This window comes from Suncus etruscus, chromosome 17 (assembly GCF_024139225.1).
Source record: "Suncus etruscus isolate mSunEtr1 chromosome 17, mSunEtr1.pri.cur, whole genome shotgun sequence".
Lineage (NCBI taxonomy): Eukaryota > Metazoa > Chordata > Mammalia > Eulipotyphla > Soricidae > Suncus > Suncus etruscus.
In genome coordinates, this window is record NC_064864.1 from 76,526,607 (window position 1) to 76,538,810 (window position 12,204).

Below are 12,204 nucleotides of genomic sequence, written 5' to 3' on the forward strand. Positions count from 1 at the left end.
ATCAGGCTCTCAGAAACAGGAACAGGCCAATCCCAGCTGTGTCCTCACTGCAGTCACTGCCCAGATATTGGCCAGGGGAAAGCAGCCCAGCCCCCCAGAGATGAGCACAGAGCTGGGTGCACCTTAACTGCCCGAGAACCAGCTAAGCAGTGCCTGTGACCTCTAAGCAGAAGGGAGAGAAGAGACCAGGCCATGTGGCCCTGGAGGGAAGAGCCTGAGCCCACTGCCCACATGTTCCCTCCTAACCTCTGCCTTACATGGTCTCAGGCTCCCTGCATGGCAAACTCCAGGAAACAGTTTTACTGGGCAGCCAGCACAGCTCTCAGTGGGCCATGGACAAAGCAGCTGCCAATCACACCTGTATGCCCACAGCACCGAGGAAAAGGAGCTCTCAGTCAGCCTGAACTGCACAAAACAACCTGGTAGGATGGGGTAACCCCAGCAGGCAGAGAAGCAGCACTAAGGCGGACGGTAGATTCAGGCCTGCTAAAGGTCACAGGGCTCAGGGCTCTGGTCTATGAGGAGATGCCCGGAGAGGTGGTTTCCACACGCTTGGTCTGTGTGGGCTGGGCAGAGTCACATAATGCCTGTTAGAGCTGATACTGCCGGTAAGGCCGTGATGGGCCACACGCTAGCATGGAGCCAATGGCGGCATATGCTTGCTTGGTACATGTACATATTTGACATGTTACTTATTGGACATGCTACACATATGACATGTTATATGTTGGGCATGTTACATGTTCGACATATTGTATATTGGCCACCTAATCTTTATAATCATATGAATGATAACACTATATAATACTATCATACTACATATTACATAGACTTTACCTATTATTGATAAATTATCATTTGCAAACATACATACTATATTGTATAGTACCTATAACATAATGTATACTATTAGAGTATCAAAAGCCTATCATTTCTATTTAAAACTACCTTAGAAATATTATACGTACACTGCAATACATCTTATTCATGGCGAGGACCATGCCCATGCCCAGCATGCCAGTGTCCCTCCAGTTCACACCGGCCATTTCCCAAGGAACCAGCAAAGCAGACTCAGCTTCTGCCCAATTTGCTGCACGGTTTCCAAGGCTCCAATCTTATTGCACCTGAGATGAGTGTGGGTGGAGGGAGGGGTAGCTGTGGGAACCTGTTTGCCCCATTCTCTCTAGATCCATCCTCTCCTCAGGCAATCAAACCCTCTGTAAGACTGAACATTCCCACCTACATTAGGAATGTGAAGTTTCAAAAAAGCCCCAGAAAAGAGTGTGGAAGTGGGGAGAGTGGGGTAAGAGAGGAGCAGACACGGGCAGGAACTTGAGGTTGGAAGGTTGAGTACATGCAACCCTGTAAGTAGCAATATTATCAACTACAAAGAAGAAAATGGGTAATTTTATTTAAAAAAAAAAAGACAAGAAAATCTGTATACACACACACACACACACACACACACGTGCTATCTGAACAAGAGTCCTGCTGGCTTTCCAGATGTGTCATCACTGGTCACAGTCCTCAAGGTCCAGAGGGACAAGATAAGGGAAGGGGTTGAGAGTCGGACAGGAGAGAGAAGGGACCCAGCCCCCTGATGCTGGCTATTCGTTCGCCCCTGTGGAAAAATACCCAGAATCGGACTGTGGGTCTAAATGTCCATTCCTCGAAGCAACCCCATGCTGCTCCCCTCAACTAGACAACAACACACCTGCCTGTGCCTGATGTGGACAGATGGGGTAACATTAAAGTCTGGGGTCAGACAAATGGCCAGGGAGCCTGTTTCTTTATAAGGAATTCCTACCACTGAACAGGGAATCACTGAGAGGTGATATTTATAAATCCTTCCAGAAACTCCCCAGAGAAGAGAATCAATTAGGCAAACAGAACCTCACAAAGGCGGAGGAGGCTTGGAGGCAAGAATGTGCAAGGGAGGAATGCACAGATGAACAAAACCCTTGCCACCAAAAACTCTTTATCTACCTGTGACTCCACCCCTTACAAAGTATGATACCATGCTAAGGGAGAAAATACTGCAGTTTAACTGAAGAAACTTCTTTCTTGACTCAGAACTCTGCTGTTCAACCTTAACTCTGACCTCCTGAGAAACTTCTCTCTTCCTATGCACTGGCTCACTTGTGTTTATTGCAGAGAAGACTCAGCTTTTTTTTTTTGTTGTTGTTGTTGTTTTTTGGGCCACACCCGGTAACGCTCAGGGGTTACTCCTGGCTATGCGCTCAGAAGTTGCTCCTGGCTTGGGGGACCATATGGGACGCCGGGGGATCGAACCTCGGTCCGTCCAAGGCCAGCGCAGGCAAGGCAGGCACCTTACCTCTTGCGCCACCGCCCAGCCCGAAGACTCAGCTTTTGTTCTACCCCCAGCACAGTTAGTAAACACATGAGATTATCCTGGCCAATGTGGGCCAGTTGGAAAACCTCTCCCTGGAATGGCCCATCCCTGCCCACCACATTTCCTTCAAGGCACTCTTTTTCATTTAATTTTTTATTAAGCCATTGTGATTTACAAAGCTTTAGGCATACAAGTTTTCAGCACCAATCCCACCACCAGTGGGATTTAATTTTCTTTAATTTCTTCCATTTAATTTGACCCTAGCAAAGTATGTTGCCTTCTCAGAGTAAAATTAAATTATTAAAATTTGGGGCCGGGCGGTGGCGCTGGAGGTAAGGTGCCTGCCTTACCTGCGCTAGCCTAGGAGACGGACCGCGGTTCGATCCCCCGGCGTCCCATATGGTCCCCCAAGCCAGGAGCGACTTCTGAGCGCATAGCCAGGAGTAACCCCTGAGCGTTACCGGGTGTGGCCCAAAAACCAAAAAAAAAAAAAAAAAAAAAAAAAAAAAAATTATTAAAATTTGGGGGCCGGAGAGATAGCACGGAGATAAGGCATTCACCTTTCATGCAGAAGGTTGGTGGTTCAAATCCTGGTATCCCATATGGTCCCCCGAGCCTGCCAGGAGCGATTTCTGAGCATAGAGCCAGGAGTAACCCCTGAGCGCTGCTGGGTGTGACTCAAAAACAAACAAACAAAAGCAAAAAAAATTATCTTTAAGACAAAAGCTGGGAGTGATAAATAAAAAGCCGGATAAACAAAAGTGATCAACAAAAGCCGGAGTGAGAAATAGCACAGTGGGAAGGACATTTACCTTGCATGTGATTGATCTGGTTTTGATCCCCAGCATCCCATATGGTGCCCTGAGCTGGCCAGGAGTAATCCTTGAGTACTGTTGTGTATGGCCAAAGAGAGAGAGAGAGAGAAAGAAAGAGAGAGAGAAACTAAGAAGCAACTATGAAGCAGTAAATGACACCCCCGGTTTGGCACCATCTAAGGCCTTAAAATGCCAGGATCCCATGACCTTTCCTTTCTAGTGTTCAGCATCTCTGAACATAGAGATAGAATCATCATGACTGGGGCCAGAAAGATAGCATGGAGGTAAGGCATTTGCCTTGCATGTGGAAGGACGGTGGGTCGAATCCCGGCATCCTATATGGTTCCCCGTGCCTGCCACGGGTGATTTCTGAGTGTAGAGCCAGGAGTAACCTCTGAGTGTGCCAGATGTGACCCAAAAAAAAAAAAAAAAAAAAAAAAGAACCATCATGACTTGTGAAACTTACGCAGAATGTCTGCATTCACTCAGATGTCTTCTTTTTTGTTTTTTGTTTTTTTGGGCCACACCCGGCAGTGCTCAGGGGTGACTCCTGGCTGTCTGCTCAGAAATAGCTCCTGGCAGGCACGGGGGACCATATGGGACACCGGAATTCGAACCAACCACCTTTAGTCCTGGATCAGCTGCTTGCAAGGCAAATACCACTGTGCTATCTCTCTGGGCCCAGATGTCTTCTTAAAAGGAGGTGGGGAAGAAATAGGACCATCTTCTCTATTCCTAGATGCATCATTTCAGAAGAAAAATCGCATCATGAGCACATCAGGTCAATAATCAAAGGCAACATTCTGCGTTGTGATCACTGGAATTCAGCACGTCATAGAAAACTAAAAAAGCAAGTAGTTCATCAACAAGCAAACAGCGTATCTTACTCCCAAAAGGGACAATTCGGCTGATCCAGCCCAAATAACAGTTTCAGTGAAGGCATTTAAAAGAACTGCGCTTTAGTGGAATTTTTGCCCTTTTTTTTTTTTTTTTTTTTTTTTTTTTTTGCCTCAAAGAGAGAAATCAAAGCAGAATGCATGAAAGCCTCTTTGAAGCTTCACCAAAGAACATCACACCAACTAGCCCAGCCCTTGATCACTCGTGTGGCTTCGATGGCAGGACACAGGCAGCAATGTCAGGCCTGACCTCTGCTCTTTTCTCTTATCCCTTAGACACGTTCCTCAAGGATCGGAATCCACATCCATTTCTGAAAAGCTGCCACAGAGGTTGGGGTATTATTGAAGAGATTTGGAGGAGGCAAAGAGGCCTTCTACAGTGATCAAAGCTATTCTAGGCCACTCAAATTTATCTTGGGTAAAGTGGAAGATAGGGCCATGGGACTGGAAGAATGTCTTTTGAATGTCGCTTGAATGGACTCTGCATTCCATCACTTCCTAATGGCCTCTCCTGGGGCTGGAGAGATAGCATGGAGGTAAAGCGTTTGCCTTTCATGCAAGAGGTCATCGGTTCGAATCCCAGCGTCCCATATGGTCCCCTGTGCCTGCCAGGAGCAATTTCTGAGCATGGAGCCAGGAGTAACCCCTGAGCACTGCCGGGTGTGACCCAAAAAAAAAAAAAAAAAAAAAAAAAAATTTAATGGCCTCTCCTGAGAACCACATATCTTGAAAGTGGAAGTTAAGGACCTTTTCCAACATAACTTATTCTTGTCATATTCTCCAAAATTCTCCAGCAAATTTACTCCTCTAGGATCGCTCCTAAAAATACATGGCAAGAACGCCAAGACTCTTCTCCCCAAATTTGGGTTTTTGTGGCAAACTACATCGGGAGAGACATGGCATATTCCATCCATATGCCCTTTGCTCCTGGAGTGCTGGGGGAGGTTTGTGAATGTGTGAGCAGAAGGAAGAGTCTGTTGGGAACAGCTGAGTGAGGGTGTGGCCTGCAGCTGGCTTCTGGCCCCAGCCCATCTGCCAATACATCCATGTTCCCAAGCATGTCCTCATTTTTCTGTCACGGTGTTCCCAGTGTGACACACGGATGTGAACTGCTCCACCCTGGCCTGGCCACGCCCTACTCTGAGGGGACTTCAGAGCTTCCCCTCTCCTGTGACCATCAGACTCCAGTACAACTGGGGGAAGGGGACCACACAGAAGTTTCCCACTCAAATATGGGCACAAGAGCACCCCCACAATGTCAAAACCGCAACTCCTCACCCACTCTGAATCAGCAGGTAGACCAGAGTTCAAAGACAGGGGGTCCCTCAGTCTGAGCCCCATAAAGACCAGCATGGCCCCTGCCAGGCGCAGAGAGAAATCAATTTGGGGGTGCAGATCCCACCCCTGAATGCAGGGAGGAGTCCAGTCAGGACAGCTCAGGGGAAGGGCAAAGCTCAGGCCAGGTGGGGCTCCTCTGCCCCCAGACTCTGCCCCATCAAACCAGGGAGGTAGCTGAGGGGAGGTGAAAGGTTCCTCTGCTGTCCTGCAAGCCATCTATAAATCTGCCTTCAATCATTTGGGATCCAGGATTGACCCCTTCTGTGCCTAGAGGGCACCCAGCTGTGTATGTGTTGTGTTGTTTTGTTTTGTCTTGTTTTGTTTCTCTAGATTGGGGCCACATTCAGCCGCACTCACAGATTATTCCTACTTCGGGACTCAGAAATCACTCCTGGCAGTGCTCAAGGGGACCCTATGAGATGCCGAGGATCGAACTCAGGTTGGCCGTATGCAAGGCAAATGGCCTCCCCACTTTGCTATCGCTCCAGCCCCTGTGTATGTATTTTTATTTTTTTTTAAAGCCTACAGCACCCGGTATTCCCAGGCGGTCTCCCATCAAGTACTAACCAGGCCCGACCCTGCTTAGCTTCCGAGATCAGACGAGATCGGGCGCGTTCAGGGTGGTATGGCCGTAGACCCATATGTATTTTTATTAATGAAAAATAAAGACAGTTCTTGGAACTGAATGGAGGCTCTGAGCTAGTCATTTATTCCGCAGAGATAAATGGGCAGTTAATTAGCAATGACAAAGATCAGCCCTAACAAGTCTTGCTCTTCCGCCAGAATCTAATGTTCTGACTTGGCCCGTCAGCTCTGAGAGCTGTCACACACCGATGGTCCGTCTCTCCACGGCCAGGAGCGCCATCATACCTGCAGAGCCTGAGAGTCAACAGGATGGCGAGGGATGCCAAGAGCCAGTCCTCGGGCTGGGCAGGGGAGTGAAGGGGGAGACCCCGTAGTTCCCTCAGTCCTTGTCCTCCTCCACAGTCCTTTCTGTGGTCACTGGGAGAGAGAGAAGCCTGGGGCTGCTCCTGAGGACCAGAGATGCGCAGAGGCCCTGCTGGGGCACAGGAAAGGCCACAGAGACAGAGGCCCTGGTAGCCTGTGGCACCTGTGGTAGCCGAGATTCACAACCACCATGGCCGAACCCTGAGGAGCAGTGCTGAGCCCTGGCACCTGTCTACCCCCACACATCACAACTGACCAGATCCCGGAGCCCTGAAAATAGCCTTCTCCTTGCGTTAGTCTCCTCCCTACCTGAGCTCCAGGCTCCTCTTCCTCCATGCTTTAGGGCCCTCCTTCCCTATGCTCCAGGTTCGGCCGTCCCTGTGCTCCAGGATCCTCCCTCCCCGCTCTCCAGGGTCCTTCTTTCCCTGCTTCAGGCCCGACCTTACCATTTCTCTATCCTGGTTTTGTTTCATTCCCCCAGTGGATGTGGCAAAAGCTGAGAAAGATGTAGAGGAAGAAAGCAGAAAGCGTTTGACGGGACAGTGGGGAAACTGAGGTAAAGGGACCAAGCCCAAACGTAGCGGGGAATCCAGAGTCAGGAAAAGAACCACGGTCTTTAAATTACGAATTATTTCTCACATCTGTTAGATTCCAGACCCTGAAGCTCTAACTCGCCTTGATAAACAAGCCTAAAGCTGCTTGAAAGTTTCTCTAGACCTTGAAGCTACATAAACATCAAGCCTGAAGCAGCTTGAGTTTATTTATTTCTTCCCTCTCCCTTCTCAGATACTGCTCCCCCTCGCATTCCCAGGCCAAATTCCAGGAAAATGAGACGTACCATAGAGTGGCCAAAGCCTCCTTGTTAGAAGGCGTTTGGGGTTATTTTGCCTTTTTTTTTTTTTTTTTTTTTTTTTTTTTGTCATACCCGGCGGCACTCTGGGGTTCCTCCTGGCTCAGAGAGCTCAGAAATTGCTCCTGGCAGGCACAAGGGACCATATGGATGCCGGGATTCGAACCACCGTCTGCCATAGATCGGCTGCATGCAAGGCAAACGCTCTACTGCTACAATATCTCTCCAGCCACAAAGACCTTTCTGTTTTTAAGCCCAAACTGTATCATACCAGATAAAGAAGGGAGGGCAAGAGTTAGGTCATCTGTGTGCGAGATATGAGACACCTGTGTAAGGGATGAATGCAGGAAGCAAAAATGAAAATTGAACCGACCATGTAGACGGTGGAAGTTAAACTGTATTTTTTTTTTTTTTTTTTTTTTTTTTTTTGGTTTTTGGGCCACACCCGGTGACGCTCAGGGGTTACTCCTGGCTATGCGCTCAGAAGTCGCTCCTGGCTTGGGGGACCATATGGGACGCCGGGGGATCGAACCGCGGTCCGTCTCCTAGGCTAGCGCAGGTAAGGCAGGCACCTTACCTCCAGCGCCACCGCCCGGCCCCAGTTAAACTGTATTAACCAATGAAATAGTTAGCCTGCTGAAGCCTTTTAACTCTATGTAAACAGCCTGTTAGTTTCATACAGGGTGTCTGTCTTTCATGAGACTGCCCCCAGCTAGCTAGAATAAACTCCCTTTTGCATTTCATATTATCAAGAGTGGTCTTTGACTCTCAACACCAGTTGGGTTATCTGCTCAGACCCTAACACATTTAAGTCTGTTTTCCATTCAAACACTCTGAGAGTTGTCTGTTTCCCAACTTTAATAAATAGGCCTGCAATATACAATTTTGCTTAGATTAAGTATCATCCTGGTTTTTTTTGGGGGGGCCACACTCGTTTGATGCTCAGGGGTTACTCCTGGCTAAGCACTCAGAAATTGCCCCTGGCTTGGGGGGACCACATGGGACACCGGGGGATTGAACCGAGGTCCTTCCTCGGCTAGCGCTTGCAAAGTAGACACCTTACCTCTAGCACCACCTCACCGGCCCCAATCCTGTTTTATTTATGTTGGCTTTTTTTTGTTTTTCTTTTTGTTTGTTTGTTTGTTTGTTTTGAGTTATACTTAGTCATGCCCAAGACTTACTCCTGGCTCTTTGATTATGGATCGCTCCTGGCAGTGATCAGGGGACCCTCTGGGATGCCAGGTATCAAACCTGGGTTGGCTGTGTGCAAGGCAAGTGCCTTCCCCACTGTGCTACCACTCAAGCCTCTATTGTCCTGTATTAAAGAGAGGCATAAACACTGAGAGTTCTAAGTCAGTAATGACCATGTAGGATAAACTAGGACTGGATGTGGCAGGAGTGTGGATTTTGTGGTGTGGAATCACATGTGGAAATGTCTCAAACATATTTTCTGCCCTGATGTGTCACCTGACTTCTTGCAGCAGTATAATCCTGGCAACTTCATTAGAATTATTTCTACCCCAGGGCTATCATTAAATACATATTTAAAATTAAATATGAGCTTTTCTCATCCTGAGAGGAAAACACACTAATAAAATAGCAGCAATGCATCTGTAACAAATTTCAGAGTTAACTCAAAAGTAATTAAAATATGCTCCAAGCAGCTCACTGGTGTTCCCCAAAATCTAACTTTAGTTACCGAGAACTGTTCATCAGAGTGTTTTTATGAAGTCATCATCACATATAAAATTGTGGCTTGGTGAAAGTTAATTTAGAGTTAAGAGGCAATATTAGAGCAGAAAAATATGAAAACACCTGGTTAGCTAAATGTTAATATAAAGGCTTCAACTTCTGTAATAAATAGCAGCTCCATATTAATTTGCTGCAATGACTTGCCAATACCCAGCAGAAGAAAACAAGCACATCACCAGGAAAAGAACCAAACTACATTGGTGTTTCAGGCACACGAGACTCTGGACGCATGCAGCACAGGAGAAATAGCTTTGGGAGAAAGGCACAAGCAGCAAGCAGCTCCTGGAAGTCCTGACAGTCCGGCAGGCTGACTCACCCCATCCACTGCCCATATGGCCAACACGATATACCAGAGTCAATAAAGCTATCTCCTTATGAGGCCAGAGCAATAGCACAGCAGGGAGGGCATTTGCTTTGCACATGGACGGCTTGTGCCCAGGAGTAATTCCTGTGTGCAGAGCCAAGAGGAATCCCTGAGTGCCACAGGTGTGGCCCCAAAATAAAACAAAACAAATAAAAACATTTCTTTTTTCTCAACAGATGAATGGCTAAAGAAACTATGGTACATATACAGAATGGAATATTATGCAGCCATCAGAAGAGATGAAGTCATGAAATTTTTCTATACATGGATGTACATGGAATCTATTATACAGAGAGAGATGTAGAATGGGCTCATTTATGGGTTTTAAGAAAAATTAAAGACATTTTTACAATAATTTTTAGAGACAAAAGAGAAGAGGGCTGGAAGTTTCAGCTCACCTCATGAAGCTCACCACAAAGAGTGATGAGCTTAGTTAGAGAAATAACTACATTGAGAACTATCCTAACAATGAGAATAGAAAGCCTGTGTAGAGTACAGGCAGGGGCGGGGTGGGAGGAGGGAGAATTGGGACATTGGTGATGGGAATGCTGCACTGGTGATGGGGGGTTGTTCTTTATATGACAGAAATCCAACTACAATCATGTTTGTAATCAAGGTGTTTAAATAAAATATTAAAAAAAGAAAAAACATTTCTTTTGGGGCCGTAGAGATAGCACAGTGGTAGGGTGTTTGCCTTGCAAGCAGCCAACCCAGGACCAATGGTGGTTCAAATCTCGGCATCCCCTATAGTCCCCCGTGCCTTCTAGGAGCTATTTCTGAGCACAGAGCCAGGAGTAACCCCTCAGTGCCACCAGATATGCCCCCCAAAATAAATCATTTCTTTTATCTAGAGAAACCCCTTTCCTTTGAAGTATTGTGATTCCTTCACTCACACCCCTTCTCCTGGCTGGTGCCAGGAGTATCCAGATGAATCACAGCAGGAAGGCGGCTGACTTCACTTCCCGCTTCTGTATCTAGAAACCCAACAGGAAGCTCAGCTCCCTCAGCAACTCGACATTCCTCAAATGCCAAGTGCCACCACGTCATCCTGCCACAGACATGGTTCCCAACAGCAGCAGAACATACTAGAAATCTCTATTGACGTGTGCCAAGGCCAAAGTGCCCAAGCTATGTGTCCCTTTTCTCTGAGAGGTGCCACAATACTGAGATCCCCATGGACTCCTGGCTGAAAATGGGGACATGGTGAGAAGGGCAGGCTGGAGGGTCTGAATGACCAAAACATCAAAGGAGCTGGTAAAGCAGCCCATCCCCAGAACCCTGATGGCCCCCAGCCCCCGATCTGGTTCTGGGTCCCTGGAGGGACCTTTGTCCAGATGCTCTAATAAAGGGTCAGATTCTAGGAGATTGATTGAGGTTTGATTCCCACTGAGCTCCCAGACAAGGAAGGCAGTTCCCATTTCCCTGTCCAATTAGGTAAGGGGAAACAGTTCTAGTTGTAAAGATCTGCAGGAAATAATTCACACAGTGATGAGATATAAGAACAGGATCAGGAAATCCAGTGCTCAAGCAAGGAGTTCAAATCACCCAAGCTTTCTGATCCTAAGATGGAGTGCAGCTCAATGGAAGAAGACCGAAGAATGAGCCCCTGCCTTCTCAGACCCCTGCTTTTATTGACAATAATCAGTCCCATCCTAGGGTGGGAGAAGAATACCAAGTAAGGAATAATCTAATATACTATCACCAGATCACACCCTAGAGTGGAGAACAATTATTGATTAGGGTAGGATCAGTGACCCAACATTCTAGGACTTCCTGGCTCTGCTCTTCCCCCAGTACCGGATCCCCTGGGCTGCATAACAGGGCCAATGAAGGAGGCAACAATGAGGGAGTCGAGAGAAGGCACCAGACACCTGGTACCCTGCCTTCCCTACTCCTAACCAAAATGCAGAGAGAACATAGGGAGGAGAGGGCTGCAGAAGAAAGGAACATCAAGATTCTGGGGGTCAAGGAAGGAGGGGGGGACAGAGACCACCACTTCCACTGACTGCTCCGGGACAAAGTTCTCTGCTCCTCCCTCACCTCCTCTGTTCCCTCCTTCCTCCCTTTCCTCCCTCTTCCTCCTCTCTCCCCACCCTCCCTCTCCTTCCTCCTTCCTCCTCTTCCCTTCCTTCTTCTCCTATCTCTTTCCCTCTTCTGAATCACTGAGGAAACCCTGGGCTCAGGCTTCACACCCAGGCTGGACAAGGAGACAGTGCCAGCTGTAGAGGCAGCCTGACCTGAGCACTGCTCTCTCTCTGCCAAGGGGCTCTGTGCTCAGCGCAGGAGTAGTTGAGAGACTGCACAGGGCATAGCTGGCTTCCAGCCTCAAGCACTTCTGGGGCTTCGATGACTCAGGGATCCTTCCTGGGAGCACCTGGGAGAACACTTCATGGCCCCTCTAAGCACAGAGCCAACACTCCGGGAGGACACAAGTTCAGCCACCTCTGAGCACAATGAGCCTCTACCTCTTGTAAAAACACCAGGATCAGGGTCCAACCCTAGGCGAGCACTTGAGCTGGAGTTCGGGTGCCACAGTCCATAAGCAAACCTGTGGCAGCACCACAGTCAGTCCCCCATGCACCCTGCAGTCACACCAACGATGACCAAGGAGGGGTGAAGGCAAGACGACCAATATTTATAGCTGTAAACAAAGCCATCCCTGTAGAGAACAGCATGGAGGCTGTTGGAATAGGGAAGTTCACACATAACAAGGCTGCTGGTAGAAAGTCAGTTCTATTTTTTGTGCTAGCCATAAAATCTACAAATCTGATTTCAAAATTATGGCTTCCAATAGCAAAAAAAAAAAAAAGAAGAAGAAGAAGAAGAAGAAGAAGAAGAAGAAGAAGAAGAAGAAGAAGAAGAAGAAGAAGAAGAAGAAGAAGAAGAAG

The 12,204-nt window shown here is 47.7% G+C and overlaps 1 protein-coding gene and 1 non-coding gene across 2 annotated transcripts in view; one reads left to right on the plus strand and one right to left on the minus strand.

The window, feature by feature from the left end:
* The window catches only part of AGPAT5 (1-acylglycerol-3-phosphate O-acyltransferase 5), a 660,206-nt gene that overhangs the window by 506,178 nt on the left and 141,824 nt on the right, over positions 1 to 12,204 (plus strand). The window lies entirely within an intron of this gene.
* Positions 5,922 to 6,039, minus strand: LOC125995489 (5S ribosomal RNA). The gene has a single exon (XR_007491005.1). It is a non-coding gene; the product is annotated as a 5S ribosomal RNA (ribosomal RNA).